Raw genomic sequence first — 24,850 nt, forward strand, 5'->3', positions numbered from 1 at the left:
ACATGGCTCGGTAGTTCGGACTGGACTTTTCCCATGAGGCAAAGGGTCAGAGCTGATTTGCATATAGCCAGTGTCTAACCCAGGGTGTTGTGGAGTGCAAAAAAACGATGGATTTAGGCCCAGATCCTTGTACTGGGGTGAATGTATGACATTGTTCTACATTCTGTCCATCAACTGTGTTTTTTGTAATTTTCACCCCGAGTGGGCTGGGTATGCTCAGACGTGAGTCCCAGGCTCTCCACACCACTGGAGTCAAGCTATCCAGGCTGAATTAAGGCTGATAGCCAGAAACCTGTCCTTGGATGCTTGATTCCGTTCTGGGAAAGGCATGGCTTGGTAGTTCGGACTGGACTTTTCCCATGAGGCAAAGGGTCAGAGCTGATTTGCATATAGCCAGTGTCTAACCCAGGGTGTTGTGGAGTGCAAAAAAACGATGGATTTAGGCCCAGATCCTTGTACTGGGGTGAATGTATGACATTGTTCTACATTCTGTCCATCAACTGTGTTTTTTGTAATTTTCACCCCGAGTGGGCTGGGTATGCTCAGACGTGAGTCCCAGGCTCTCCACACCACTGGAGTCAAGCTATCCAGGCTGAATGAAGGCTGATAGCCAGAAACCGGTCCTTGGATGCTTGATTCCGTTCTGGGAAAGACATGGCTTGGTAGTTCGGACTGGACTTTTCCCATGAGGCAAAGGGTCAGAGCTGATTTGCATATAGCCAGTGTCTAACCCAGGCTGTTGTGGAGTGCAAAAAAACGATGGATTTAGGCCCAGATCCTTGTACTGGGGTGAATGTATTTCATTGTTCTACATTCTGTCCATCAACTGTGTTTTTTGTAATTTTCACCCCGAGTGGGCTGGGTATGCTCAGACGTGAGTCCCAGGCTCTCCACACCACTGGAGTCAAGCTATCCAGGCTGAATGAAGGCTGATAGCCAGAAACCGGTCCTTGGATGCTTGATTCCGTTCTGGGAAAGACATGGCTTGGTAGTTCGGACTGGACTTTTCCCATGAGGCAAAGGGTCAGAGCTGATTTGCATATAGCCAGTGTCTAACCCAGGCTGTTGTGGAGTGCAAAAAAACGATGGATTTAGGCCCAGATCCTTGTACTGGGGTGAATGTATTTCATTGTTCTACATTCTGTCCATCAACTGTGTTTTTTGTAATTTTCACCCCGAGTGGGCTGGGTATGCTCAGACGTGAGTCCCAGGCTCTCCACACCACTGGAGTCAAGCTATCCAGGCTGAATGAAGGCTGATAGCCAGAAACCGGTCCTTGGATGCTTGATTCCGTTCTGGGAAAGACATGGCTTGGTAGTTCGGACTGGACTTTTCCCATGAGGCAAAGGGTCAGAGCTGATTTGCATATAGCCAGTGTCTAACCCAGGGTGTTGTGGAGTGCAAAAAAACGATGGATTTAGGCCCAGATCCTTGTACTGGGGTGAATGTATGACATTGTTCTACATTCTGTCCATCAACTGTGTTTTTTGTAATTTTCACCCCGAGTGGGCTGGGTATGCTCAGACGTGAGTCCCAGGCTCTCCAAACCACTGGAGTCAAGCTATGCAGGCTGAATGAAGGCTGATAGCCAGAAACCGGTACTTGGATGCTTGATTCCGTTCTGGGAAAGACATGGCTTGGTAGTTCGGACTGGACTTTTCCCATGAGGCAAAGGGTCAGAGCTGATTTGCATATAGCCAGTGTCTAACCCAGGGTGTTGTGGAGTGCAAAAAAAACAATGGATTTAGGCCCAGATCCTTGTACTGGGGTGAATGTATGAAATTGTTCTACATTCTGTCCATCAACTGTGTTTTTTGTAATTTTCACCCCGAGTGGGCTGGGTATGCTCAGACGTGAGTCCCAGGCTCTCCACACCACTGGAGTCAAGCTATCCAGGCTGAAGAAGGCTGATAGCCAGAAACCGGTCCTTGGATGCTTGATTCCGTTCTGGGAAAGACATGGCTTGGTAGTTCGGACTGGACTTTTCCCATGAGGCAAAGGGTCAGAGCTGATTTGCATATAGCCAGTGTCTAACCCAGGGTGTTGTGGAGTGCAAAAAAACGATGGATTTAGGCCCAGATCCTTGTACTGTGATGAATGTATGACATTTTCCTACATTCTGTCCATCAACTGTGTTTTTTGTAATTTTCACCCCGAGTGGGCTGGGTATGCTCAGACGTGAGTCCCAGGCTTCCCACACCACTGGAGTCAAGCTATCCAGGCTGAATGAAGGCTGATAGCCAGAAACCGGTCCTTGGATGCTTGATTCCGTTCTGGGAAAGACATGGCTTGGTAGTTCGGACTGGACTTTTCCCATGAGGCAAAGGGTCAGAGCTGATTTGCATATAGCCAGTATCTAACCCAGGGTGTTGTGGAGTGCAAAAAAACTATGGATTTAGGCCCAGATCCTTGTACTGGGGTGAATGTATGACATTGTTCTACATTCTGTCCATCAACTGTGTTTTTTGTAATTTTCACCCCGAGTGGGCTGGGTATGCTCAGACGTGAGTCCCAGGCTCTCCACACCACTGGAGTCAAGCTATCCAGGCTGAATGAAGGCTGATAGCCAGAAACCGGTCCTTGGATGCTTGATTCCGTTCTGGGAAAGACATGGCTTGGTAGTTCGGACTGGACTTTTCCCATGAGGCAAAGGGTCAGAGCTGATTTGCATATAGCCAGTGTCTAACCCAGGGTGTTGTGGAGTGCAAAAAAAACGATGGATTTAGGCCCAGATCCTTGTACTGGGGTGAATGTATGACATTGTTCTACATTCTGTCCATCAACTGTGTTTTTTGTAATTTTCACCCCGAGTGGGCTGGGTATGCTCAGACGTGAGTCCCAGGCTCTCCACACCACTGGAGTCAAGCTATCCAGGCTGAATGAAGGCTGATAACCAGAAACCGGTCCTTGGATGCTTGATTCCGTTCTGGGAAAGACATGGCTTGGTAGTTCGGACTGGACTTTTCCCATGAGGCAAAGGGTCAGAGCTGATTTGCATATAGCCAGTGTCTAACCCAGGGTGTTGTGGAGTGCAAAAAAACGATGGATTTAGGCCCAGATCCTTGTACTGGGGTGAATGTATGACATTGTTCTACATTCTGTCCATCAACTGTGTTTTTTGTAATTTTCACCCCGAGTGGGCTGGGTATGCTCAGACGTGAGTCCCAGGCTCTCCACACCACTGGAGTCAAGCTATCCAGGCTGAATGAAGGCTGATAGCCAGAAACCGGTCCTTGGATGCTTGATTCCGTTCTGGGAAAGACATGGCTTGGTAGTTCGGACTGGACTTTTCCCATGAGGCAAAGGGTCAGAGCTGATTTGCATATAGCCAGTGTCTAACCCAGGGTGTTGTGGAGTGCAAAAAAAACGATGGATTTAGGCCCAGATCCTTGTACTGGGGTGAATGTATGACATTGTTCTACATTCTGTCCATCAACTGTGTTTTTTGTAATTTTCACCCCGAGTGGGCTGGGTATGCTCAGACGTGAGTCCCAGGCTCTCCACACCACTGGAGTCAAGCTATCCAGGCTGAATGAAGGCTGATAGCCAGAAACCGGTCCTTGGATGCTTGATTCCATTCTGGGAAAGACATGGCTTGGTAGTTCGGACTGGACTTTTCCCATGAGGCAAAGGGTCAGAGCTGATTTGCATATAGCCAGTGTCTAACCCAAGGTGTTGTGGAGTGCAAAAAAACGATGGATTTAGGCCCAGATCCTTGTACTGGGGTGAATGTATGACATTGTTCTACATTCTGTCCATCAACTGTGTTTTTTGTAATTTTCACCCCGAGTGGGCTGGGTATGCTCAGATGTGAGTCCCAGGCTCTCCACACCACTGGAGTCAAGCTATCCAGGCTGAATGAAGGCTGATAGCCAGAAACCGGTCCTTGGATGCTTGATTCCGTTCTGGGAAAGACATGGCTTGGTAGTTCGGACTGGACTTTTCCCATGAGGCAAAGGGTCAGAGCTGATTTGCATATAGCCAGTGTCTAACCCAAGGTGTTGTGGAGTGCAAAAAAACGATGGATTTAGGCCCAGATCCTTGTACTGGGGTGAATGTATGACATTGTTCTACATTCTGTCCATCAACTGTGTTTTTTGTAATTTTCACCCCGAGTGGGCTGGGTATGCTCAGACGTGAGTCCCAGGCTCTCCACACCACTGGAGTCAAGCTATCCAGGCTGAATTAAGGCTGATAGCCAGAAACCTGTCCTAGGATGCTTGATTCCGTTCTGGGAAAGACATGGCTTGGTAGTTCGGACTGGACTTTTCCCATGAGGCAAAGGGTCAGAGCTGATTTGCATATAGCCAGTGTCTAACCCAGGGTGTTGTGGAGTGCAAAAAAACGATGGATTTAGGCCCAGATCCTTGTACTGGGGTGAATGTATGACATTGTTCTACATTCTGTCCATCAACTGTGTTTTTTGTAATTTTCACCCCGAGTGGGCTGGGTATGCTCAGACGTGAGTCCCAGGCTCTCCACACCACTGGAGTCAAGCTATCCAGGCTGAATGAAGGCTGATAGCCAGAAACCGGTCCTTGGATGCTTGATTCCGTTCTGGGAAAGACATGGCTTGGTAGTTCGGACTGGACTTTTCCCATGAGGCAAAGGGTCAGAGCTGATTTGCATATAGCCAGTGTCTAACCCAGGCTGTTGTGGAGTGCAAAAAAACGATGGATTTAGGCCCAGATCCTTGTACTGGGGTGAATGTATTTCATTGTTCTACATTCTGTCCATCAACTGTGTTTTTTGTAATTTTCACCCCGAGTGGGCTGGGTATGCTCAGACGTGAGTCCCAGGCTCTCCACACCACTGGAGTCAAGCTATCCAAGCTGAATGAAGGCTGATAGCCAGAAACCGGTCCTTGGATGCTTGATTCCGTTCTGGGAAAGACATGGCTTGGTAGTTCGGACTGGACTTTTCCCATGAGGCAAAGGGTCAGAGCTGATTTGCATATAGCCAGTGTCTAACCCAGGGTGTTGTGGAGTGCAAAAAAACGATGGATTTAGGCCCAGATCCTTGTACTGGGGTGAATGTATGACATTGTTCTACATTCTGTCCATCAACTGTGTTTTTTGTAATTTTCACCCCGATTGGGCTGGGTATGCTCAGACGTGAGTCCCAGGCTCTCCACACCACTGGAGTCAAGCTATCCAGGCTGAATGAAGGCTGATAGCCAGAAACCGGTACTTGGATGCTTGATTCCGTTCTGGGAAAGACATGGCTTGGTAGTTCGGACTGGACTTTTCCCATGAGGCAAAGGGTCAGAGCTGATTTGCATATAGCCAGTGTCTAACCCAGGGTGTTGTGGAGTGCAAAAAAAACAATGGATTTAGGCCCAGATCCTTGTACTGGGGTGAATGTATGAAATTGTTCTACATTCTGTCCATCAACTGTGTTTTTTGTAATTTTCACCCCGAGTGGGCTGGGTATGCTCAGACGTGAGTCCCAGGCTCTCCACACCACTGGAGTCAAGCTATCCAGGCTGAAGAAGGCTGATAGCCAGAAACCGGTCCTTGGATGCTTGATTCCGTTCTGGGAAAGACATGGCTTGGTAGTTCGGACTGGACTTTTCCCATGAGGCAAAGGGTCAGAGCTGATTTGCATATAGCCAGTGTCTAACCCAGGGTGTTGTGGAGTGCAAAAAAACGATGGATTTAGGCCCAGATCCTTGTACTGTGGTGAATGTATGACATTTTTCTACATTCTGTCCATCAACTGTGTTTTTTGTAATTTTCACCCCGAGTGGGCTGGGTATGCTCAGACGTGAGTCCCAGGCTCTCCACACCACTGGAGTCAAGCTATCCAGGCTGAATGAAGGCTGATAGCCAGAAACCGGTCCTTGGATGCTTGATTCCGTTCTGGGAAAGACATGGCTTGGTAGTTCGGACTGGACTTTTCCCATGAGGCAAAGGGTCAGAGCTGATTTGCATATAGCCAGTGTCTAACCCAGGGTGTTGTGGAGTGCAAAAAAATGATGGATTTAGGCCCAGATCCTTGTACTGGGGTGAATGTATGACATTGTTCTACATTCTGTCCATCAACTGTGTTTTTTGTAATTTTCACCCCGAGTGGGCTGGGTATGCTCAGACGTGAGTCCCAGGCTCTCCACACCACTGGAGTCAAGCTATCCAGGCTGAATGAAGGCTGATAGCCAGAAACCGGTCCTTGGATGCTTGATTCCGTTCTGGGAAAGACATGGCTTGGTAGTTCGGACTGGACTTTTCCCATGAGGCAAAGGGTCAGAGCTGATTTGCATATAGCCAGTGTCTAACCCAGGGTGTTGTGGAGTGCAAAAAAAACGATGGATTTAGGCCCAGATCCTTGTACTGGGGTGAATGTATGACATTGTTCTACATTCTGTCCATCAACTGTGTTTTTTGTAATTTTCACCCCGAGTGGGCTGGGTATGCTCAGACGTGAGTCCCAGGCTCTCCACACCACTGGAGTCAAGCTATCCAGGCTGAATGAAGGCTGATAGCCAGAAACCGGTCCTTGGATGCTTGATTCCGTTCTGGGAAAGACATGGCTTGGTAGTTCGGACTGGACTTTTCCCATGAGGCAAAGGGTCAGAGCTGATTTGCATATAGCCAGTGTCTAACCCAGGGTGTTGTGGAGTGCAAAAAAACGATGGATTTAGGCCCAGCTCCTTGTACTGGGGTGAATGTATGACATTGTTCTACATTCTGTCCATCAACTGTGTTTTTTGTAATTTTCACCCCGAGTGGGCTGGGTATGCTCAGACGTGAGTCCCAGGCTCTCCACACCACTGGAGTCAAGCTATCCAGGCTGAATGAAGGCTGATAGCCAGAAACCGGTCCTTGGATGCTTGATTCCGTTCTGGGAAAGACATGGCTTGGTAGTTCGGACTGGACTTTTCCCATGAGGCAAAGGGTCAGAGCTGATTTGCATATAGCCAGTGTCTAACCCAGGGTGTTGTGGAGTGCAAAAAAAACGATGGATTTAGGCCCAGATCCTTGTACTGGGGTGAATGTATGACATTGTTCTACATTCTGTCCATCAACTGTGTTTTTTGTAATTTTCACCCGAGTGGGCTGGGTATGCTCAGACGTGAGTCCCAGGCTCTCCACACCACTGGAGTCAAGCTATCCAGGCTGAATGAAGGCTGATAGCAAGAAACCGGTCCTTGGATGCTTGATTCCGTTCTGGGAAAGACATGGCTTGGTAGTTCGGACTGGACTTTTCCCATGAGGCAAAGGGTCAGAGCTGATTTGCATATAGCCAGTGTCTAACCCAGGGTGTTGTGGAGTGCAAAAAAACGATGGATTTAGGCCCAGATCCTTGTACTGGGGTGAATGTATGACATTGTTCTACATTCTGTCCATCAACTGTGTTTTTTGTAATTTTCACCCCGAGTGGGCTGGGTATGCTCAGATGTGAGTCCCAGGCTCTCCACACCACTGGAGTCAAGCTATCCAGGCTGAATGAAGGCTGATAGCCAGAAACCGGTCCTTGGATGCTTGATTCCGTTCTGGGAAAGACATGGCTTGGTAGTTCGGACTGGACTTTTCCCATGAGGCAAAGGGTCAGAGCTGATTTGCATATAGCCAGTGTCTAACCCAAGGTGTTGTGGAGTGCAAAAAAACGATGGATTTAGGCCCAGATCCTTGTACTGGGGTGAATGTATGACATTGTTCTACATTCTGTCCATCAACTGTGTTTTTTGTAACCTCCTAGGGATGCAGCCACTACCTGTGTCATTTGCTTCGTACTTGCCGATGGAACATAATCCTGCATGGGCTGGGTGGGGCCACATCAGAGCACCCATAGATGTTAGAATAATAGACAGCAAAGACCGTATTAATCGCGGCTTACCTATAACGCTGGTCACCCTCCCCTTGTTTTGCATCTGCAATATTTGGGAACCCTGTCTATCAGGATTGGCCAACCACACTAGTAATCTGCCGGATTTATAACATTCTATGTGTGCCCTAGTTTTTTATATGCTCGATAATCGTATGCCGGGAGTCGCTCCACTAGTTTGAGGAGTTTTTCCTTTTCTGCTCTCAGTGTGTCATGCAGCTCATGTGCTCCCTCCGTCGGTAGATCCGGTTTTATTAAGAGGTGCTCCAAGTGATTGATCTCAGTATGAAGTTGGGACCGAGTCCCTACTACTGCTGAGATGCCTTGACCACGTACCACTGGTTTGAATGCCTCCCACTCCGCTAGTGGGGAGGCAGTCGTACTAGTATTTTCCATAAAGTAATTACTGAGCACGTTCCCTAGGGTAGGTCTGAAGACTGGGTCATCAGCTTTGCAGTATTGAGCTTCCATGTCGCAGTGCGGGGTCTGGACAGCGCCCAGGCCAGAATCTGTAATAACGGGTGGTTGTCGCAGTATTTTTCACCCGATATTCGACCCTTCTAGCTCCCGCATGTACGCTGGCCGAGCATAAGAAAGTATGTAGGTGCACCGATAGCTTGTGCGTACCCGAGTAATAAGAGTCTAAGCCGCCCTCCGGTGTTGAGGTTCTCCAGATATCAACAAATCCTCAATCGTTAATCCATCATCGAAATGCGTGGGCAGTTTTATGTAGTGGGGATGTGGGCAGTGGGGATGTAATCTATCTAAAGTGACATCAGACATGCAATTGCAATCTCCTCCGAGTAACATAGGGTAATGATGTATTCGGGTGACGAGAAAATTAGGGAGAATAGGATGATAGTTTGGCCCACCTTGGGGGCATGAGTGTTCACACAGGCTATATCTTTACCATCTAGTTTGCCTGTTAATATCACATTGCGACCTTCTGGGTCTATGATCTCGATCTGTGAGAGAAACAGGGAAGGAAGTATAGAAACTAGCACCCCTCACCAATGGCAGAGTAGATGGAGGTGAATATTTGCCCCTTCACCGCTTCTGCAGCTCGCGGCCCCCAAAGCAGTTCTATTTGAGGTATCTGTGAGGGATTATGCAGCTATATCACCTGCGGTCCCTGTGCCCACCCACAGTTGTTGTTTCAGGAGTACCCAATTGGTGCGTACCAGATACGTGGCAGAGTGATATGCTTCCTGTGAGAGCTGATGGGCCATATGGTATATTTCCATCTTTGGAAGTCTCAGTCCGCCTGTAGTAGCGGCTTGGAGTTTCAACATGGCCAGTCTGCGTGTCTCACTTTGCCACAAGTATGTTTTAATGACTGCGTCTATTAGGAATAGTTCTGATGCCAGGACCAATATAAGCATGGGCTGAAAATTCGTTCCGCTCGCGGAATATGCGGATTGCGAATCTCGCGAAATTGCGGTAAAATCCACAATTCAGCCGGGAGGAATTTTCAGCCAAGCACTTACAGGGTTACAGCAGCAGGTGGAAAAGTTTAATTTTTTGTAACCTTTTACAAAAGGGTTACAAAGAAATTAACTTCAACTTGGGCACCTGCTGCTGTAAGCCTGTAAGTGCTTCCTGGCGCCTCGTTGCCTACTTGCAACTATTCTCTGACCCTGCTCTGACCCTTGAAGCAGGGTCAGAGAATAGGTACAAGTAGGCAATGAGGCACCTGTCACGAAAATTAAACCTTAACAGGAAGCACTGACAGATATAAAAACAAGCATTTGCAATGCAATATGCCTCGCATTAGGAAAGTTTGAGCTATTGGTCTTGTAAATGACAATTTTATTTATTTATGTGTTGGTTTTGAAAATAGCTAAATTAATAGCTTTGTCATTTACAATGCCAATAGTTATAACTTTCGCAAATGTGAAACCTATAGCATTTGTAATGCAACATGTTTTGTATTTACGTGACTTAGATGTATTGATATTACAAATTACAATGGCTTTTAATTTTTTTTAAATAATTAATACTTAAATAAAAGTGATTTTAATTTATAATGGCAATAGCTTAAACTTTTGTAAATAACTTTTGTGAAGATTATGTTCAGTGTATTTTATTGTGACAAAAATCCAAAAACAGAAGTGAAATATTAACATCTTTTTCTGACATTTGTAATAAAGCTTGAAAATTTGAGAGAACATATTTGAACCAGTTGTTGTTGAATGGTTGCGCCGATTGATGCTGGAGTGGCGCTGAGTGGTGCAGTGGTGGTGCTGAGTGCTGCTGTGGTGATGCTGAGTGGTGGTGTGGTGATGCTGAGTGATACTGGGATGGTGCTGAGTGATGCTGGGGTGGTGCTGAGTGGTACTGTGGTGGTGCTGAGTGATGCTGTGGTGGTGATGAGTGATGCTGTGGTGGTGCTGAGTGGTGCTGTGGTGGTGCTGAGTGATGCTGTGGTGGTGCTGAGTGATGCAGTGGTGGTGCTGAGTGATGCTGTGGTGGCGCTGAGTGGTGCTGTGGTGGAGCTGATTGATGCTGTGGTAGTGCTGAGTGGTGCTGTGGTGGTGCTGAGTGATAATGTGGTGGCGCTGAGTGATGCTGTGGTGGCGCTGAGTGGTGCTGTGGTGGTGCTGAGTGGTGCTGTGGTGGTGCTGAGTGGTGCTGTGGTGGTGCTGAGTGGTGCTGTGGTGGTGCTGAGTGATGCTGTGGTGGTGCTGAGTGGTGCTGTGGTGGTGCTGAGTGATAAGGTGGTGGTGCTGAGTGATAAGGTGGTGGTGCTGAGTGATGCTGGGGTAGCGCTGAGTGATGATGTGGTGATGCAGAGGGCAGAAAGGCACAAAAAGCAGTCTAACAAAGGGCAGAAGGGCAGAAAAACAAGGGAAAAACGAGTCTAACAGAGGGCAGACGGGCACAAAAAACGAGTCTAACAGGGGGCAGAAAGACACAAAAACGAGTCTAACAGAGGGCAGAAGGGCACAAAAAAATAGTCTAACAGAGGACAGAAGGGCAGAAAAACAAGGGAAAAACAAGTCTAACAGAGGGCAGACGGGCACAAAAAACGAGTCTAACAGGGGGCAGAAAGACACAAAAACGAGTCTAACAGAGGGCAGAAGGGCACAAAAAACGAATCTAACCGAGGGCAGAAGGGCAGAAAAACAAGGGAAAAATGAGTCTAACAGAGGGCAGAAGGGCACAAAAAACGAGTCTAACAGGGGGCAGAAGGTCAGAAAAACAAGGGAAAAATGAGTCTAACAGAGGGCAGAAGGGTAGAAAAACAAGGGAAAAACTAGTCTAACAGAGGGCATAATCTACAGTGGTGAACCAGAGGGTGCTGTAATGAACCAGAGGGTGGCATTGCTGAACCAGAGGGTGACAGTGATGAACCAGAGGGTGGCAGTGGTGAACCAGAGGGTGCTGTGATGAACCAGAGGGTGGCAGTGCTGAACCAGAGGGTGGCAGTGATTAACCAGAGAGTGGCAGGGGTGAACCAGAGGGTGGCAGTGGTGAACCAGAGGGTGCTGTGATGAACCAGAGGGTGGCAGTGCTGAACCAGAGAGTGGCAGTGGTGAACCAGAGGGTGGCAGTGGTGAACCAGAGGGTGAGAGTGCTGAACCAGAGGGTGGCAGGGGTGAACCAGAGGGTGCTGTGATGAACCTGAGGGTGACCGTGATAAACCAGAGGGTGGCAGTGGTGAACCAGAGGGTGACAGTGATGAACCAGAGGGTGGCAGTGGTGAACCAGTGGGTGGCAGTGGTGAACCAGAGGGTGGCAGTGGTGAACCAGAGGGTGGCAGTGGTGAACCAGAGTGTGCTGTGATGAACCAGAGGGTGCTGTGATGAACCAGAGGGTGCTGTGATGAACCAGAGGGTGGCAGTGGTGAACCAGAGGGTGCTGTGACCAGAGGGTGTTGTGATGAACCAGAGGGTGGCAGTGGTGAAGCAGAGAGTGGCAGTGATAAACCAGAGGGTGGCAGTGGTAAACCAGAGGGTGACAGTGATGAACCAGAGGGTGACAGTGATGAACCAGAGGGTGGCAGTGGTGAACCAGAGGGTGACAGTGGTAAACCAGAGGGTGACAGTGATGAACCAGAGGGTGGCAGTGGTGAACCAGAGGGTGACAGTGGTGAACCAGAGGGTGCTGTGATGAACCAGAGGGTGGCAGTGGTGAACCAGAGGGTGCTGTGATGAACCAGAGGGTGGCAGTGGAGAACCAGAGAGTGGCAGTGATGAACCAGAGGGTGGCAGTGGTGAACCAGTGGGTGACAGTGATGAACCAGAGGGTGGCAGTGGTGAACCAGAGGGTGCTGTGATGAACCAGAGGGTCCTGTAATGAACCAGAGGGTGGCAGTGATGAACCAGGGGGTGGCAGTGATGAACCAGAGGGTGGCAGTGATGAACCAGAGGGTGACAGTGATGAACCAGAGGGTGGCAGTGGTGAACCAGAGGGTGACAGTGATGAACCAGAGGGTGGCAGTGGTGAACCAGAGGGTGACAGTGGTGAACCAGAGGGTGGCAGTGGTGAATCAGAGGGTGGTGGTGGTGAACCAGAGGGTCGCAGTGGTAAACCAAAGGGTGCTGTGATGAACCAGAGGGTGCTGTGATGAACCAGAGGGTGGCAGTGGTAAACCAGAGGGTGCTGTGACCAGAGGGTGCTGTGATGAACCAGAGGGTGGCAGTGGTGAACCAGAGAGTGGCAGTGATGAACCAGAGGGTGGCAGTGGTAAACCAGAGGGTGACAATGATGAACCAGAGTGTGACAGTGATGAACGAGAGGGTGGCAGTGGTGAACCAGAGGGTGCTGTGATTAACCAGAGGGTGCTGTGATTAACCAGAGTTGTGCTGTGATGAACCAGAGGGTGGCATAGATTAACCAGGGGGTGGCAGTGATGAACCAGAGGGTGGCAGTGGTGAACCAGAGGGTGGCAGTGGTGAACCAGAGGGTGGCAGTGGTGAAACACAGGGTGCTGTGATGAACCAGAGGGTGCTGTGATGAACCAGAGGGTGGCAGTGGTGAACCAGAGGGTGGCAGTGGTAAACCAGAGGGTGACAGTGATGAACCAGCGGGTGACAGTGATGAACCAGAGGGTGGCAGTGGTGAACCAGAAGGTGGCAGTGATGAACCAGAGGGTGACAGTGATGAACCAGAGGGTGCTGTGATGAACCAGAGGGTGGCAGTGGTGAACCAGAGTGTGGCAAAGGTGAACCAGAGGCTGGCAGTGGTGAACCAGAGGGTGACAGTGATGAACCAGAGGGTGGCAGTGATGAACCAGAGGGTGACAGTGATGAACCAGAGGGTGGCAGTGGTGAACCAGAGGGTGCTGTGATGAATCAGAGGGTGGCAGGGATGAACCAGAGGGTGACAGTGATGAACCAGAGAGTGACAGGGATGAACCAGAGGGTGCTGTGATGAACCAGAGGGTGGCAGTGGTGAACCAGAGCGTGGCAAAGGTGAACCAGAGGGTGGCAGTGGTGAAGCAGTGGTGAACCAGAGGGTGACAGTGATGAACCAGAGGGTGCTGTGATGAACCAGAGGGCGGCAGTGATGAACCATAGGGTGGCAGTGGTGAACCAGAGGGTGCTGTGATGAACCAGAGGGTGGCAGTGATGAACCAGAGGGTGACAGTGATGAACCAGAGGGTGGCAGTGGTGAACCAGAGGGTGCTGTGATGAATCAGAGGGTGGCAGGGATGAACCAGAGGGTGACAGTGATGAACCAGAGGGTGGCAGTGGTGAACCAGAGGGTGACAGTGGTGAACCAGAGGGTGGCAGTGGTGAACCAGAGGGTGGCAGTGGTGAAACACAGGGTGCTGTGATGAACCAGAGGGTGCTGTGATGAACCAGAGGGTGGCAGTGGTGAACCAGAGGGTGCTGTGATGAACCAGAGGGTGGCACAGATGAACCAGGGGGTGGCAGTGATGAACCAGAGGGTGGCAGTGGTGAACCAGAGGGTGGCAGTGGTGAACCAGAGGGTGGCAGTGGTGAAACACAGGGTGCTGTGATGAACCAGAGGGTGCTGTGATGAACCAGAGGGTGGCAGTGGTGAACCAGAGGGTGCTGTTATGAACCAGATGGGGCTGTGATGAACCAGAGGGTGGCAGTGGTGAACCAGAGAGTGGCAGTGATGAGCCAGAGGGTGGCTGTGGTGAACCAGAAGGTGACAGTGATGAACCAGAGGGTGACAGTGATGAACCAGAGTGTGGCAGTGGTGAACCAGAGGGTGGCAGTGGTGAACCAGAGAGTGGCAGTGATGAACCAGAGGGTGGCAGTGGTAAACCAGAGGGTGACAATGATGAACCAGAGGGTGCTGTGATTAACCAGAGGGTGGCAGTGGTGAACCAGAGGGTGCTGTGATGAACCAGAGGGTGCTGTGATTAACCAGAGGGTGCTGTGATTAACCAGAGGGTGCTGTGATGAACCAGAGGGTGGCAGAGATGAACCAGGGGGTGGCTGTGATGAACCAGAGGGTGGCAGTGGTCAACCAGAGGGTGGCAGTGGTGAACCAGCGGGTGGCAGTGGTGAAACAGAGGGTGCTGTGATGAACCAGAGGGTGCTGTGATGAACCAGAGGGTGGGAGTGGTGAACCAGAGGGTGCTGTGATGAACCAGAGGGTGCTGTGATGAACCAGAGGGTGGCAGTGGTGAAGCAGAGAGTGACAGTGATGAACCAGAGGGTGACAGTGATGAACCAGAGGGTGGCAGTGGTGAACCAGAGGGTGGCAGTGGTGAACCAGAGGGTGACAGTGCTGAACCAGAGGGTGGCAGGGGTGAACCAGGGGGTGGCAGTGATGAACCAGAGGGTGGCAGTGGTGAACCATAGGGTGACAGTGGTGAACCAGAGTGTGACAGTGATGAACCAGAGGGGGGCAGTGGTGAAGCAGAGGGTGGCAGTGGTGAACCAGAGGGTGCTGTGATGAACCAGAGGGTGGCAGTGGTGAACCAGAGGGTGCTGTGATGAACCAGAGGGTGCTGTGATGAACCAGAGGGTGGCAGTGGTGAACCAGAGGGTGCTGTGATGAACCAGAGGGTGCTGTGATGAACCAGAGGGTGGCAGTGGTGAACCAGAGAGTGGCAGTGATGAACCAGAGGGTGCTGTGATGAACCAGAGGGTGGCAGTGCTGAACCAGAGGGTGGCAGTGGTGAAGCAGTGGTGAACCAGAGGATGGTGTGATGAACCAGAGGGTGACAGTGATGAACCAGAGGGTGAGAGTGATGAACCAGAGGGTGGCAGTGGTGAACCAGAAGGTGGCAGTGATGAACCAGAGGGTGACAGTGATGAACCAGAGGGTGCTGTGATGAACCAGAGGGTGGCAGTGGTGAACCAGAGTGTGGCAAAAGTGAACCAGAGGCTGGCAGTGGTGAACCAGAGGGTGACAGTGATGAACCAGAGGGTGGCAGTGATGAACCAGAGGGTGACAGTGATGAACCAGAGGGTGGCAGTGGTGAACCAGAGGGTGCTGTGATGAATCAGAGGGTGGCAGGGATAAACCAGAGGGTGACAGTGATGAACCAGAGGGTGACAGTGGTGAACCAGAGGGTGGCAGTGGTGAACCAGAGGGTGGCAGTGATGAACCAGAGGGTGGCAGTGGTGAACCATAGTCTGGCAGTGATGACCCAGAGGGTGGCAGTAATGAATCAGAGGGTGGCGCTGCTAAACTGCCCGGGAGCCCTGTGGGTGTGAGCCCCCGCGCTGCTGAGCTGCACAGGGGTTGTGAGCCCCCGCGCTACTGAACTGCCCCGGGCCCAGTGGGTGTGAGCCCCCGTGCTGCTGAACTGCCCCGGAGCCCTCTCAATGTGAAAATCATTTGTGCTCAATTACCTGGAAGCCTACTGGGTGGGAGCACACATTGTGCTAAGTGCCCCGCTGCCCCCAGTACATATATACCCGTACTGCACAGCACCATTATGCTCTTGCACCATGAAGTCTGGTGCCTGGATGCTCCTGATCCGTGTAGGTGGTACCACCGTCTGGTGCAGTCAAAATGTAAAGTCATAACTTGCTACACAGCACCAATAAACACGTGTCCCCCCTGGCACCGGTATGCGTATGTACCAGGCATGCAGCACCCGCATGCCACTGCACCCTACTGCCCAGCGCCAGCATATACCTGTACGGGGCAGTTTAGTATGAGATGGTACATTGTCCAGCAGCAGCAGGTCCATGCGCCTGAACCCATTGAGCAGGATCAGAATGACTTTGTACCAACACGCGCAGCAGAGCTATCTTGGACATCTGAAGGATTCTGGGGTCTTGTGCCAAACGTATTTTTGCATCCATGAGTTTCCCGAGTTATTAGGCTGACTCTGCTTTGGGCACCCACACAAGTGAGGTATAATTTTTATCAGGAGACTGAGGAGAATTCTGGGTGGTGGGAAATGTGTGCCGCACAGTGATCTCACAAACTTGGCACACAGAAATGTGAGGAAAACGTGACCTTTTTAGTTGAATTTGAGCTGTGCGGCGGATTCTGGATAAGAAAACTATGGGGGATCCTTGCAAGCCACACATCCCTGGATTCCTCCAGGTGTCTAGTTTTTAGAAATATCTATGTTTAGTAGGTTTCCATTGATGGCATGCAAGTCAGGGGCAAACAACTCAGGTTCTCCCAATCTATCACAAAACAACCTATTTGTGATAGATTTATAACCTATTTATAACCTTAATTGTAAGATCTCCAATTGTGGCCTTGACCTATTTAGAAATAAACTTAGGGAAGAATCTCTATAAATCCCCCAAGCTCAGTTCCCAATGAATATTAAAACCAACAAAAGAGGAAAAATAATTTTGGAAGGTCTTTCTAAGGTGGACTGTCTAATAATATTCCTGCAGCTTTTACGCATAAATCAAAAAATGGAGAGTCAATAATCGATTATGTAGTGTCAGACTGTTCCTTCTTTCCTTTTATGAAGGATGTCTTGGTCGTTGACTCTGATTTAATTTACCATAAGATATTGATTATTACAGCTGCTCTTAGGCCTCCTTTGGCTGACCCCTGGCACCTAGACTCTGATTCGGTGAATTTTAGCGCCAGTTCTGGGAGATGCTACTGGAACTCCTGGGCTTGTGATGGGTTGTTGAGTATCTTAACATCTACCAGTGAGAATCTGTCCCAATGGGAGGGGAGGGAGTTCCTAAGTTTTGTAGATTTTCTATATTTGGTAACCACAATAGCAAGGAAAATCCCTACCAGTAAAAAATCAAGAATATTTCCCAAATCTCTTCGGAAATTAAATACTGAAATAAATAAATTAATAAGGGGTCAATATTTATCCTTTAACCCCTTCCATGCTCATGACGGAACGGTTCCGTCATCAGCGTCGGTGCTCCGGTGCTGATGACGGAACATTTCCGTCATGAGTCAATGTGATTTATGACCCTTCAGCATTGCAGCGAAATTCGCGCAGCACTGAAGGGGTTAATCAGGAAAGGCATCATTTACTAACTTTGTTAAAAAGAAGGAGATCAAGGTTGAAGGCTAGATTGAAAAGAGACCAGGCGGACTCCTTATGGATTAAACTCCGGGAGTCATCGTTTAAGGGCCAAGCTAGATTATTCTGGTCCCTGATAGGCAAAGGTTGTGGCACTAGATCTTGTTCCAAGCCAATTGCTATTGACGAGCAGATCTGGGTCCACTATATTGAGCTTTTATACAGCAGTAATGACTTGCAACGGATTATTATCTCTTATTTTGCGTCCTCTATCCCATTTGACCCCCCGTCTGAAAAAGACATTGAATTAGCCATTAAGGGTATGCGCTCTTCTGGCGCGATGGGGCCGGATGAGGTTCCCATCTCTGTTTTAAAACAGCAGAGTAAATTATGGAGCAAAATTCTTTTTCCAGTGTTTCGGTCCTGCTTTTCTAGCAGTTCTGTCCCTTTATCTTGGAAAGGGAGCATTTTGATTCCGTTATTTAAAAAAGGGAACAGAGCTCTTCCTCAAAATTACTGACAAATCGCTTTACTAGATGCCATAGGCAAGGTCTTTTCAAAGTGTCTCCTTAAACTTATCAACTATTGGGTGGCAAGGGCTTCAATTTTGCCCTTTGAACAAACAGGCTTTAGACAAAAGCATGGTACCCTGGATAATTTGACTGCACTCCAGGTTATATCGGAGAAATATGTTAAAGTCCGTGGAGGTCGAGTTTATGGAGCATTTATCGACTTCTCCACGGCTTGTGACAAAGTAGACAGAACATTACTTTGGAGAAAGCTATTTGATTTAGGGATGCCTCCTTTTCTTATTAAATTAGTTCATGCCCTGCACTCTGATACTTGGTGCAGAGTGCTGATGGGTGGGGAAAGAGGACTATCCAGAATTATTCCCAAAGCGAACAGGTTAAAGCAGGGTTGCCTATTGGCTCCTCTGCTATTTTCCCTTTATATAGCGGACTTACCCAAGGCTCTCTCTGATAGTACAGGTATTGCCCCATCCCTGGGGGGCTCCCCAAATGTGTGTCTGATGTATGCCGACGACATTTTGGTACTTGACCTAACACCTAATGGGCTGAATAATCGTTTGCAAGCCTTATTTAAGTTTGCTGAAAAACACCATCTACTGATAAATATTGCTAAGAGTAAAGTGATGTGTATGTCTGGTAGGAAGAGACTTAAATTTGTGAATTTCTCATGGACAGTGGGGGGTCAAAAATTGGAAGTTGTGAAATCCTATACTTTCCTCGGTAAAATTGTCATGAGCAATTTAAGTGAAAAAGCCCATATAGCCAATAACATCCGGAAAGCTATTGTTCAGGGCAAGAGTTTGATATCCCTATATAAGGCCACAGGCAGAAGACATTTCTCGATATTGCTGGATGTATATCGAGCTAAAATCCCGGCCTCTTTACTCTATGGTATAGAGTTAACTGACATAAAAAGTTGGAGTTTTTTAAACTCCACGGAAGGGAAAATTTTACATAGCCTTTTATCTGTCAATACAGCTAGCTCTACAGCTGCTTTTAGACAGGAATTCGGCTTACACAGTAGCTGGGTTCAAGGTCTAGCGGGGATAGTGCGCTGGGTATTTAGCTTAGCAAAGAGTGAGCCAGGCATGATAAGACATTTAATAAAAAATGAGTTGCTGGGTCACCTCAATGACCATTCTTTAATTATAAAATTTTTTAGATATGCGGTGAGTCAATTACAATTGGATGAAGCTACTTTATTCTCTTTATCGCCATATCAGTTAAAAACCCTGTTGAAATATACTTCGTGGGAACTAGGGTTTAGACTGGATAGAGAGCTTCGAATTTTGAAAAAGGGCACTAATCCAGCCATTGACTCTTGTCTGGTGAGGAAAGCACAACCCTATGTTCACTGGAATATACCTCATGGTGTAAGGCGTCTTATATTTTTAGTAAGACAGGATTTACTACCTCTGAAATCGTTCCTATCCAGATGGCACGGCTCTTCTGCGGCTTGTGACTTATGTCACGTAAAAACTAAAGACTTAATGCATGTAGTATTTGTTTGCCCAGCCCTAATGTCATTTAGGCGTAAATGGCTAAGACCCATCTGCCTGCAATTGAATATCTTATCTGCCTCTGATTTTATTTTTGCCATGATTAATCCCCCTAACGAAGTGTTTTGTTTCAAATCATATAATTTTTTAAAATGTTTTTTGAATTTGTATTAAGGTGGTATCATTAGAGATTTCGTGTAATTTTGCTCATTTGATGTTTTCTATATCATATTTTGCATTTCTCCTATGTATTTTATTCAGGATTTGTTTGAATGTATGCCTTGTGTATCTTTTATGTGGACCTCGTAAGAGTTCCGTAATCATAAATAAATAAATGAAATGAACCTATTTTTGCGAAGGGAGTTTTTTACTAAGCCCTCGCACATTTCCTACCACCCAAAGTTCTCCCAGCTCTCCTGATGAAAATGCTGCCTCACGTATGTGGGCAGGCTAAGGGCCTGCGGCAGGGAGGGTCCCAAAACACATTGTGAAGACATCAAAATTATTTATCACAAAATTACCTTGTTTTGTAAAGTGGGTAAGTGCATTTTTGGTCCCTGGCTCGGTGGCCATCTAGGGAAACCTACCAAACTCAGACATTTCTAAAAACTAGACACCCGGGGAGTCCAAGGATGTGTGGTTTGCATGGGTTCCACAATGTTGTCTTACCCAGAATCCCCTGCAAATCTCAAATGTAGCTAAACAATTACATTTTTCTCACAGTTCTGTGTGGGTACACCATGCTGGCACAAATTTCCTACCACCCGGCATTCCTCTCGGTCTCCCAATAAAAATTATGCTTCACTTGTTTGGGTGGCCAAGGGTCTGCGACTGGGAAAGGCCAAAAACGTAGAGACTGAGGAAATAGCACAGCAAGCTCTAAGCACCCTATTTTTTTTACATTTTTTAAACATTTTTTTAGGCGATTCTGCATTGGGCACCCAAACAAGCGAGGTATCATTTTTATTTTTTAAGGGGCACTCTTGGTGGAGGAAATTTGTTCCGGCATGGTGATCTCGTAACAGAAATGTGAAGATAATATAATTTTGATTAGCAAAATTTGAGGTTTATAGGGTATTCTTGGTAAGAAAACATTGAGAAATCCACGCAAGCCACACCTCCCTGGACTCTCCCAGGTGTCAATTTTTTAGAAATGTCTGGGTTTGGTAGGTTTCCCTAGATGACTGCCAAGCCTGTGACCAAAAGCACAGGTGACTCCCTCGCAAAACCATGTCTTTTTGTGATCAATAATTTTGAAGTCTCCACAGTACGTTTTGGGCAATTTCCTGTTGCTATGTTTCCCTACGTGCCGGCTGAACTAGGGTCTAAAATCCACAGGTAGGCACGTTGCGAAAAAAGGGTCAGTTTTCCTTGCAAAAAATTATGTGACCACATTTCTTTTATTTTGGACCGTTTCCTGTTGCGGGCTCTAAACCTACCCACATAAGTGGGGTAACAATTTTATCGAGACACTTGGTGGAATGCTGGGAGGTTGGAAGTTTGTGGCTCCCCACAGATTCCAGAACTTTCCATCACAGAAATGTGAGGGAAATGTTTTTTGTTTTACAAAGTTTGAGGTTTGCAAGGGATTCTGGGTAACAGAACCTGGTGATAGCCACACAAGTCACCCCATCCTGAATTTCCCTGGGTGTCTAGTTTTCAAAAAATATCCATGTTCGTTTTGACCCATTTCCTGTCACAGGCTTTAGGCCTACTCACACAAGTGAGGTACCATTTTTATCGGTAGACTTAGGGGAACCCAGAATAGTAGAGCAAGTGTTTTTAGCAGCTGTTTTTCTAGGCATTTCTGCCTTCGAAAAAATAACACAGTGGGTAAAAAAGACATTTTGAAAAATGCCCCCTAATTCACATGCTGGCATTGCTACCCACAAATTCAGAGATGTGCAAATAACCACTGCTTCAAAAATCCTTATCTTGTTCCCAATATGAGAAATACCTACGCTTCTTTGATACCTGTTTTTCTCTCTTTATATTTTACCAAATGATTTGCTGTATACCCGATACACAATGAATAACCATTGCAAGGTGCAGCTCAGTTATTGGTTCTTTGTATCTCGGGTTCTTGGTGGACCTACAATCCCGATATATCCCCGCAACCAGAAGGGTCCTGCAAACATAACGGTATATTGCTTTAAAAAATCTAAGATAGTTAGAAGAAGTTACAGGTGAAAATGTAGGCACAAATGACTGTTGTTTTGAACTCATTTTCAATGTATTTTATTTTAACTGTTGCTTTCTATAGGAAAACCTTGAAGGATCTACACAATTGACCCCATGCTAAATTCAGAATTATGTATTTTTTCGTAAATCTATTGCTTTCCGGAATCCATTATTGGTTTTACACCCATTTCTACCACTGACTGGAAGGTGGTTGAAAGCACAAAAAATAGGAAAATAGCTTATTTCCTAGTAAAATGCCAAAACCTTGTAGAAAATGTTGGTTTTCTGACAAATGTCTGCCTGTTCGTGAAAGCTGGGAAGATCGTGATTTTAACCAAAAAAGGCAGTGGCACAGGGGGGACAAAAGGCCTGGCAGCGAGGGGGCTAAGGTAAAGGGTGATCACAGGGCAAGGATGATGGTGAGGACTATAAAACAGGCCAATCCTAAATAGCAGACAGTGCGTCAATAAAACAATACATTATAAGGAGGTAGGATGTAAGGAGGAGGCTGCCGGGAACACTTAAGGGTAGATCAACATAATGTCTAATCCAGGAAATCTGCCAGCGTGGCTCCTGGCCCCACTGTCCACAGGGGAACAGAGATAGCATGAACAGGAGGATATACATCATACTTGGGTACAATTGTACATGCACCAACTCACACAGACTGCAGTGGCAGGCCTGTAGTCAGAGTTCGGAGGGACCTTTATTTGTGGCATAACACATGGTGCAGCCTATGGGGGTCCCCTGGAGTACCTAGGCCCTAGGTACCTAGTACCATATACTAGGGATGTACAAGGGTACCCCAGCAGCCAATTAGGAATGTACCAAGGTACTCACCATAGCCAATTTAGGAAGGAAGCACAGTGACTGGGGCCCTGATTAGCAGGATCTCAGTCAGACTCGTCAGAAAAACAGTATGACACCAGCAAAAAGTGGGGGTAACCATGAAAGCAGATCCTACTTTTACACCCCCCCACCCCTTCTCCCCACTCCTCCAGAGAGTAGCATGTGTAGTGTGTTGTCCTCTGCTCGTGCACAGTGCAGGGGAGTATGCAGCCACCTCTTAGTGTCCGGCACAGAGGCCGCTTTCCAAGACATTGCTATTTGTCACTTGAAAAGTATGTATGCAAGTTCTATGAACCTGTGTAAGTGTTTGCACCAGAAACAATGCACAATATTGTAATAAGCTGGACCCAGAAGACGTTTCCATAACAACCCAGTCACCTCTCTTGGTGCAGCCAAGACTGCAATAAGATTAAACAAATACACGCTGGCTGCACTCAAGCCTCAATAAAAGCAAAATGCCTCAAGAAAAACTAAAAAGGTGTGATAAATGTACTTTAGTGCAGGAATGTGGTGAGATGCACTACAATGTGTTACACTAAATACAAGGACACACAGTAAACTATAAGTCACTCCTATGGCAGGCCTTATCGATCCTGGAGGCAGAGTGCTTGGTTATGTGTGAGATGGTGCTCTAGCACGAGCTGAGCCTGTCTGCAGCTTTCGGAACCATGTCCTTTAGCTATTTCCTGATAGCGTCATACCATATACTCTTAAGTGCATTATGAACCTCGCGGTTAAATGCTAACTCTGGTTTGACATTATCAAAACATGTCGAGTAAGGTGTCATACGAATTGGAATACTACCCCGTCGCCAATTCTGGCAACGGGGTAGCATTCCACCCTTCTAGAGGGACACGACATGTACAGAACCTGAACCCCGGTTAAAGTTAAACGGAGCCTCAGCATCCCACAATGGATGCTGCCACCACAGACACAAGTCTGACCTCCTGCTGCTGGGAGTCCTTCCGTCGAGGGAAGCTTGGACAAAGGGTTTCCTGCCTTGGGAGGTGCTAGCACCACCCCAGACAGGATTTTGTGTATCTGGTTAGGTAGGGCTGAATAGAATCAGACATGCCCGGGGCACACAAGGTGTCCCCGTGCATAGGCCAGTTCAAACCGGTGCTGGGGCCCTTCAGCCCCAGCTCTGGCGCGAAACTGGACAAAGGAAAGGGGGTGTAACCACCCCCCTTCCTGGTCCCACCCATAGGAGGGACCTAGTAGGTAGTTCAGCCCTTAGAATTGGTTTAAAAGTAGGAGCTGAGTCCCAAGACTTTAGATTACCCTGAAATTCGACTACACAAGAAGAAACTCTGGACCTTCAACGTTCTGCTGCTCAGAAGACTGAAGAATCTCCCTTGTGGCCAAGGAGTGGCCACCCTGTGAACACAGGCACCATCCAGTGATCCACGACTGCTTTGCCGTCGCCTCCCGCCGGAGCCCGAGTCCAGAGCCTGACAAGAGCCAGACTCCCAGACATCTAACAACCCGATCCACAGTCCCTGCAAAGCTGAGACGAGTGGAGGTGACCTGAGACGTGGGACCGGACCTCTTGAAATGTCCACAAGAAGCTGACTGCGCAGCACCTGAGGCACCCTCACTGCTGCACTTGGGGTCTTGAGAAGCCCCACTACCGAGCTACATTTGAACCAAGGACCAGCCCTCCAGCTCTCACGAGATCTGCGTGGGGCCCTTTTGCTTTGTTCCACTTGACGCGCCTATCCGGTTACTAGTCTGTTTGCTCGTGGCCATCTTGGCGACCAAACGCCAACTTCACACCACTGGTCTGGTTGCTCCAGACTGGCCCTTGCTGCTCCCAAAAGAAGCAACCCCTCTGACCTTGCTGGTTAGAGTGACAAGCCTTCTTTGTTTCCTGCGTGGCTTGCATTAGCCAAGGCCTGTTTGCTCCGATCAAGAAGCCGACTCTGCCATCAACTAGAGCCTATGTGGGCCAGCTTGTGAGTGACTCCTGGTCATCGTCATCATCGCCTAGTCCACGCTGCTGAAGAGACAAGCTTCACGACTTCACCTGTTGGCACCCGACAACGCCTGGTTCCTTCCTGGTTCCACGCCGGTCACTGGCTAGTGCCTTTGAACATTGTCCCCTCTGCTTTCAGGTTTTCATCACTTCAGATACACCCTTGGATCCACCGGAACTCTTCACATCAGGTCGCCTGCAGCATCAACACTCCAAGGTTCTCCTGAAGGACCTTCACTGGCTCCCCGTCAACAAGAGAATAATGTTCCGTCTCCTCACCCACGCACGCAAAGCCCTATACGAACTTGGACCTGATTGCCTCAACACGCGCCTTTCCTTTTACACCCCCACCCGCCAGCTGCGTTCGTCCAACCAAGCCCTCGCCGCTGTTCCACGCATCCACAAAGCCACCATGGGGGGAAGATCCTTCTCCTACCTAGCGGCCAAAACCTGGAATTCCCTTCCCACCCACCTCCGACTTACTCAAAACCACCTAGCCTTCAGAAAAAAGCGCCTTGAGACCCTCTGGGTATGTAGTGCGCTATATAAATTATGACTTGACTTGACTTGACTTGAAGGCTCCATCTGAACTCCTGCA

Source organism: Lissotriton helveticus, chromosome 1_1, assembly GCF_964261635.1.
Source record: "Lissotriton helveticus chromosome 1_1, aLisHel1.1, whole genome shotgun sequence".
Lineage (NCBI taxonomy): Eukaryota > Metazoa > Chordata > Amphibia > Caudata > Salamandridae > Lissotriton > Lissotriton helveticus.